The sequence below is a fragment of the Humulus lupulus genome, chromosome 3, assembly GCF_963169125.1.
Source record: "Humulus lupulus chromosome 3, drHumLupu1.1, whole genome shotgun sequence".
NCBI classification, from domain to species: Eukaryota; Viridiplantae; Streptophyta; class Magnoliopsida; order Rosales; family Cannabaceae; genus Humulus; species Humulus lupulus.
The window spans coordinates 125,431,619-125,440,145 of record NC_084795.1 but is presented as its reverse complement, the minus strand read 5'-3'; positions in this window follow the sequence as shown (position 1 = coordinate 125,440,145).

Sequence of the window (8,527 nt, the reverse complement as noted above, 5' to 3'; positions counted from 1 at the left end):
AGCTGAGGGCCATCATCTCCATGTGGCACCTAGCCATGAAGTTCCCAACGGACGCAGGGGTAGGATGTCTTTTGGGAAACCAAAGGGAAGCCAGGGAGTGCTATAACGCCTCGATCACAAAGGCGAAAAGTGGAGCATCGGGGAGCGCTACCCCAGAACGATTGCAGATGACAGAAGACAGACAAACCCAATCAGGTGGTAAAGTCACCAAATAGGGTGTTGCCCAAAGTGAGGATATAGATTTAGATCCTCGCTTTGGGGATTTTGAAGAAAATGTCGGACCCATCGAGGACCTGGAAGAGGTCCAACTCGATGAAAAAGACCCAACCAGAGTCGTGAGAGTTGGGAAGAATTTAGAACCTACCACAAAGCAGACACTAGTGAAATTCTTGCAAGAGAACCAGGAAGTTTTCGCCTGATCGCATAAAGACATGGTTGGGATAGACCCTGCAGTAATCAGCCATGTCCTGAACATAAACAAAGCCTTTCCACCGGTGCAACAGAAAAGAAGGCTGCTCGATAAAGATAGATCAAAGGCCTTAAAAGAAGAAGTCGAAAGACTTAAAGAAAATGGATTCATCAGGGTAGCATTTTATCCGTCGTGGGTCTCAAATCCGGTGCTGGTCCCCAAGCCTAACGGCAGGTGGCAGACCTGTGTGGATTTTACAGACCTCAATAAAGCCTTCCCAAAAGACTGCTTCCCACTCCCGAGGATCGACCAGCTAGTCGATGCAACTGCAGGACATGAGATCCTCTCGTTCATGGATGCGTATTCGGGTTACAACCAAATCAGCATGCATCCCCCTGACGAGGATCACACCAGCTTTCGGCCCGATACGGGCTTGTATTGTTACAAAGTAATGCCCTTCGGACTGAAAAACGCAGGTGCGACTTACCAACGACTGGTCAACCACATGTTCAAAGAGCTAATTGGGATAAGTATGGAGGTATATGTGGATGACATGCTCGTAAAATCCAAAAGGGCAGAAGGACATGTGAGGGATTTGCAAAAATGCTTTGACGTGTTGAACAAGTATCAGATGAAATTAAACCCCCTCAAATGTTCCTTTGGAGTCGGATCAGGGATGTTTTTGGGGTTTATAGTAAATTCAAGAGGAATCGAAGCCAACCCCGACAAGATAAAAGCCCTGATCGACATGAAGTCGCCGAAGAAAATCAAGGATGTACAAAGCCTGACCGGAAGGATCGCGGCCCTGAGTAGATTCATCTCAAAATCAACTGACAAGTGCGTTCCATTCTTCAATCTACTCAGGGGAAATAAGAAGTTTGAATGGATGGAAGACTGCGAGCAAGCATTCCAGACCTTAAAGGCTCATATGTCGCAACCTCCCATCCTATCAAAACCAATCGAAGGAGAGACTTTGTATATTTATCTGGCGATTACCGAAGCTGCTGCTAGTGCGGTACTAATACGGGAGGAAGAAAACATACAGAAAGCTGTTTACTACGTCAGCAAAAGGCTTATCGGTGCAGAATTGAAATATCCACCGATCGAAAGATTAGCATATTGCCTAATTCTAGCCTCCAGAAAGTTGCGTCCGTACTTCCAAGCCCATCCTATCACAGTTCTGACCGACCAGCCCCTTCGGCAAGTCCTCCAAAAACCTGAGGCGGGTGGACGACTGTTAAAATGGGCGGTCGAATTAGGACAGTTCGATGTAACTTATTCACCGCGAGCAGCAATAAAAGGGCAAGCCTTGGCCGATTTTATTGCGGAGTTCACCGAACTCCCCAACAGTGAGCTGTGCAAACAGCCTGACGCGCCCATGCCTCAAGACGAGACTCCTTTGTGGAAGCTATTCACGGATGGATCATCCAATGAATCCCACGCTGGAGCGGGAGTGATATTGATAACGCCCGAAGGGCATCGATTTCACTGCGCAATCAGGTTTGACTTCGCAGCATCAAACAATGAAGCAGAATACGAAGCGCTCCTCGCTGGACTGAGAATGGCCAGGGATATGAGTATAAAAGCGCTCGATATTTACAGCGACTCCCAGCTGGTCGTGAATCAGGTCCTGGGAGAATATCAAGCGCGAGGATTAAAGATGATGGCCTACCTTAACAAAACGAAAGATTTGCTAGCCCAGTTTACAAAGTACACCCTCCAGCAGATTCCGCGAGACCAAAATTCGAATGCAGACGCCTTGGCCAAACTCGCAAGTGCTAAAGATGCTGACACCTTGAACATAGTCCCAGTAGAGAGATTAAGTAAACCAAGCATTGATGCGGCCGAAGCCAGCATGGAAATTCGTATAGAAGATACATGGATGGCGCCTTACCTAGAGTATCTGACAAATGGGACATTGCCAGCAGATAGAAACAAGGCCAGAACTCTGCAAAGGCGGGCTGCTAGGTACATACTGCTCGACGGTGTTATGTACCGAAGAGGATATTCAATGCCACTGCTCAGGTGCATTACATCAGAAAAAGCTAAGGAACTCATGAAAGAGGTGCATGAAGGCGTCTGTGGAGATCATGCTGGGGGGCAGAGCTTGGCGAAAAAAGTTCTCAGACAGGGCTATTTCTGGCCAACAGTGAACGAGGATTCAATGGAGTACGTACGAAGGTGTGATAAATGTCAAAGGTTCTCCAAAATCCCACGAGCAGATGCAGAGCTCGTGGCCTTTCGCAATATGGGGAATAGACTTGATTGGGTCACTGCCAACAGGAAAAGGAGGAGTAAAGTACGCAGTTGTGGCAGTTGATTACTTCACGAAATGGGTCGAAGCTGAACCACTCGCAACTATCACGACCAAGAAAGTTCTCGACTTTGTCATCAAGAACATTGTATGCCGGTATAATTTGCCCAGAAAGATAGTATCAGACAACGGGACCCAATTTGACAGCGACCTGTTCACCGATTTCTGCAAGAGGCACGAAGTTATTAAGAGTTTTTCTTCAGTCGCACACCCCCAAGCGAATGGGCAAGTCGAAGCTGTAAACAGAACCCTCAAGGACACCCTGAAGAAAAGGCTTGAAGAAGCTAAGGGAGCGTGGCCAGAACAGCTGCCTGAAGTCCTCTGGTCGTATAGAACATCTCATCGAACAGCGATAGGGCATACCCCATTTTCTCTAGCCTACGGATATGAGGCAATGTTACCTGTCGAGTTAGATCCCCCCTCACATCGGCGTTTGACTTACGACCAGGACACGAACAGCCAGTTGATGATGGAGTCCTTAGACTCGATCGATGAGATAAGAGAAAAATCTCAACTCCGAGTTGCTGCTTACCAGCAAAAAGTTGCCCAGTACTTTAACTCCAAAGTTAAAGAAAGAAAATTCAACGTCGGAGATTTGGTGCTACGACGAGTTTTCTTAAATACCCGCGACCCCACTGCTGGCGTGCTCGGACCCAACTGGGAAGGACCTTACCAGATTGAAGAAGTCCTTCACCCAGGCACCTACAAACTTGCACGCTTAAACGGTGATCTCGTTCCGCGCTATTGGAATGGAGAACACCTGCGCAAGTATTATCAATAAACAACCCTTCTTAAAGGACTGGCTTGTTTAAATTTTTCTGTTAATTTTTACAAGTTTTGCAAATAGGGTTAGCCACGATGTATGGCTAACTGCTCGTATATGTAAGATTCTGTTTCAGAATCACTCGTAAAGACATGTTTAGTCCATTTTTAATACGAGATTATAAGGGACTGTGCTCAGCCAGCCATTCTTGCCAACCTTTTGTGAATTTACATTTGCAAGTATTTGTTCATTACGTGTGTTGTTTTGCTGTATCACAAGTATCATTTTTTCCACACGAACAGGAATGTTCGAGCAGGCCATGGTCAAGGCAAGTGACCAAGGACCTAAAGCTCCTCGATCACTTGGGGGGCATATAAGGCACATCGATAGCAAAGCATACTCTCAAGGTATGTAAACACATGAACAAAATGAGTGAAAGCATGCTACAGTACTTAGTGTATTTTTCAAAATTTATGTTTTGTTAAATCATGCCAAAGTACTATGCTAAGTTCGGTCATACGGACAAATGTTATAATAAGTAAAAATATTATAGCACCAAGAGTTAAGCTTTTACACCACAAGCATTGCTGCTTGGATGTAACTGTTCAAATAAAAAAGATTTACTGCCCGTGCAGCAAAGTTCAAAAAGAAACTATTGTCTTTACATCATGACCCGTGGGTCGCATGTTCAAAAAGAAAGAAAAATAGTTAATAAAAGTTAAGAGGCCTGGGGGGCAGGAGGGTCCTGGGCAGCATCCTGGTCAGTCACTTCCTCGATGGTTTCTTCTTCCAAACCAACGACGCTTGGGGTTGCAGGAGTCGCAGCTCTTGCCTCCTCTTCAGCCAGTTGAGCAGCGCACCGGGCCAACTCCGCAGCTCTGACTTCCTCAGAAAGGTAGCTAAAGTCAGCACCCTGATTGTGTTTCCAGAAGTTATAGAAACATCGGAGTGTGGTCCTTTTGTACTTTTCCAGATTCTTGGAGTTGTCAAGCTCCAACTGCTGCACCTTGCCCTCGAGAGTGGCAATAGTATCATCCTTAGTCTTGACTACCCCCTCCAGATGCTTGATTTCGCGGAGATGAGTTTTGTTGTACGACCGATACTCTTCCCTGAGCTTAACCGCTGCATCTTTTGCAGCTTCAGCCGCGGACAGTTTGGTCACCGTTGCATCCCTCTCTCGGACCACCATCTCCAACTCCTTAGCATGCGTAGCCTCAGCAACAGAAAGCTCCTCGGTCGCCTTCACCTGATGTTTCTCGAGAACTTTAGCCTCAACCTTCTCAAAATAAGCCTGGGCTCGGGTACGAGCGGTAGTGGCAGAAAGTAAGGCCTATGAACGAAAGAAAAAGAAGTTAGGACTTATCACGAGGTCTAAAAAACTAAAAGACTTAAAGAATAAAGAAACACTTACGCTGGAGATCTCGTTCAGAGCCCTGTTTAGGATCTGGTCGACCGGTAGCTCTTCAGCTTGGATCATGGCGGTCCCAACACGCTCACCTTTGCCTATGCGTCCAAGTCAGTCCTTAGCGGATCGGATGGCACAGCTCACGAGCCTGGCCCCATGGGCCTCTTCGCGAGAAAGCTGCTCCCTAGCAGGCGCAGCTGGAGGATTGGACCGAACAGGAGTGTTTTGCTATTCAGAAGGAGCTGGAGGAGGGGTAGGAGTACGCCCAGTTGGCGCAGGACTTTGCCCAGTCGGTGTACCCTGAGGAAGGTCTTCTGGTCGACTCTTCTTGGCTGAAGGGCCTTGACTGGTTTCACCAGTTCGCTTATTTGACCTCCGTTGAAGTTGAGGGACTTCCTCTTCCTCTTCGGCCTGGTACATGTCAAAAATGTTGGGAGTCGACATATCTGCATGAAAATAAACACAAGAGGTTAGTAAGGGAAGAGAAAGGTGAAAGTAAGCAATACAACAGAAAGAAGATAATAAAGTGAATACCCGAGCTACAACTACTGGTCGCTACACTATTGACTCTATTAATCATATACTCATTTTCTGGCATGTAGAAGTCTGGCCCTAGATTTGGAGCATATGTAAAGTTACCGTCCCCGTCAAACATATGACAGGGAATTGGCAAACCATTTAAAAGCGAAATAACGTTACCATTGTCATCAGAAGACTCTCCCAAGTCAACAACAGGCTCTGTGGCTTTTTCTTTCCCTTTTCCTTGGGGAACAGAAGGCCTTTCTGCAGAAGGGCTGCCCGTGGGTTCCCTGATCGTAACTCCTGTAGGCCAAGGCACAGGAGGTTGCTGCTCGGGAACCCCCTCGGCAGTGGCTTCGTCCACCACGGACCCTCTATTTTTGTGGCGAGGAGCCAGGAGGCCAGATGACCTCAAGTTCTTTTCAAGGATTAGGGCCTTGATGCTTTTCGCTGCATCAGACATCCTGGCCAGAGCATTGGACCTCAACACCATGTCTGGTGTTGGAGTCGGACGTAACCAGGGGCCTGAAAAATAGGTCAAAATTGAGAAAACATGAAAGAATGTACTCTGGGGAAAAGTATCGACCAGCGAAAGACAAGCTCTTACCTCCTCTCGCGAAGGCCAAGTTGTTACTGGCTATGTTCGGAGTAAAGAAGTACTCCTTATTATAATGCCCCACGTTCGAGACATGAGTAGTACCACTCAGGAACGTCCGACCGGTTTCCTGGTGACAGAAGTGAAAAAAGCCCGTCCCGTTGTGTTGAGGATTGGACTTGAGGTCGAAGAGGTAGTTAACCTCATGAGGTGAAGGTTCTGGCCATTTCTTAAGTTTGTACAGGACATAGAGTGCAGCCAACATCCTATATCCGTTGGGGGTTATTTGAAAGGGAGCGACGCCGAAATAATTGGCCACCCCGACAAAGAAAGGATGAAGCGGCAGATAAGCCCCCGCTTCAATGTGATACCGGGACCAGGCGCTGTTCGCTCCTCCTGGACGGTTAGCCCTCTGGTCCGCAGTAGGACGTGTAATGGTTACCCCTGTGAGGGGGAATTTTCTGAAGCAGTTGGCAACCATCCGAGGGGTCATCGAACTGGCCAGGGGAGTGTACCACTCGACATCAGGAGGCTTCCTATGACGAGGACGAGCCCTAGTTTGGATATTAGGGTCAGGAACAAGATTCTCTCGACCACTGGTCGAGGGAGCCCCCGCCTGGGAGCCAGGCCGGGCAGGAGAAGTAGGGTTACTTTTAGATTCGGGCCTTTTCTTGCCAGAAGACTTTGAACGGGCCATTGGAGGAGAAGGATGTGGTCTGGAAGAGGCTCGTGAGAAAGGTATCTGGTGAATGCGATCGGTTGGTTGTTCTTCTCCCTCGAGCAGCTGGGCGAGGAGGTCATCGTCGATGGGTCTCTCACCTCCCCACAAATCTGGCATTAAAATCTGCAAACAGAAGAATGGGGAGGTGAGGTCAGAGGAGTCTAGAAGGCTTTTAGAATAACGCTGGTCGAGTATAAAAGCTAAGCCTTTATACAACAGCATTCAAACAAGAAACTAAGTCTTTCTGTGCAAACAGTTTAAAAAACGGATCAAAGGGTGAAAGTGAAAAGTTTTCTTGAAAAGCTTTTTCGACTCCCCTTAGGGCGGGAAAAATTATTTTCAACTGGCTTAAAAATCGAAATGCTACTTCGATTTTACGTCCTAAAAAGCACTGATCCTGGGTTTTAAACCAACTCATAAGCCTACTCTGCCTACAAAAATATTCTATCTACAGGCGCTTAAAAAACCAGAAGCCAAGAGACTCAAATAGTACACCATTAAAAAGCATGCACCACGAGAAATTAGAAGCATGAGGTTTCAAGAAACTTACCAGGGAAAATGGTCGTGAAGGTGGAAGTGAGAGCTTCGGGAGTCAAGGAGCCCACCGTCTGAGTCTTTAAAGCACAAGAGAACGTTCGCCGGAGAAGGTAAAGCTCTGGTTTTTAGGGTTTTCGGCGGAGTAGTGGCGTGCGTGAAAAGGAAAGAAATGGCTCTGGTAATCTTATATAAGTTTGTCTTTGATATTCAAAAGGCGTGATCGTTAATTTTCCTTTTTCGAAGTATGGGGAAACGTGATGGCCGTCAAAAGTGTTTCTGGGGAACTGAAAAGCCATGATTAGATAGGAGTGGTTTGCTTTTTTCAAGAACACACGAAGGGTCCTGACACGTCAGGAGGGGTTACCGAAGAGTCATTCGTTCAAAGTTTATTTACTGTTCGTAGTAAATAAACTTTGGGGGGCAAATGTTATCCAGTAAATTAGCATTTGTGACGTGGCGAATAATTTCTTGAAACGTGGCTGATACCTGGAAGCATCTGCTAGAGTATCGACCAGGAGACACACCAGAAGCAGGACAAGCCTATCTTTGCCACGACCAGTTTGGTCGATGGTTCCGCTGGCAAAGCAACATTTATGGGAAGATCTTTGTGAATCCCGAATTTATCTCATGCAATCTTCTGAATATCCCACTATTCAGGGGATAGTATCTGTAACAATATTCTGTAACCCTCCTTGAGCCTATAAATAGCAAGATATAGCCTAAGGGAAGGGGACTTTTTGGCTGAAAAATCATAGAGAGACAGAATTTCTCCTAGAAAACTTGTATTGCTTTAGGTGAAGTGCTGAAACTCATTGAACCCAAGTTCTCTGATCACACTTCTGATTTCATATCAATACAATTCTAAGTGGACGTAGGTCATTACCAGATCCTGGGGCCGAACCACTATAAATTGCTGTGTTTTCTTTACTTTTGTCATTACATTATTCTCTTTATATTCGTCCATATCATTCATATTTTGACTCCGTGTCAGTTGGCCAAATCGTGGGTCAACACATAATACTAGTCAACTGTACTTACAGTATTTAATCTAAAGACTCCATATAACTTTTTTTTACTGTGAACTATTTAAATTCATTCCCTACAATCTTAATCCTCTTGTACCAATACAAGATTGTAATCACAATAACGAATTTGGGAATTTTCTAATATTTATAAAACAATATTCTAATAATAATAATAAACAAACAATATATGCAAAAATTCATTTCAATTATTTATTTCATAAAACATTGTTCAAAACATA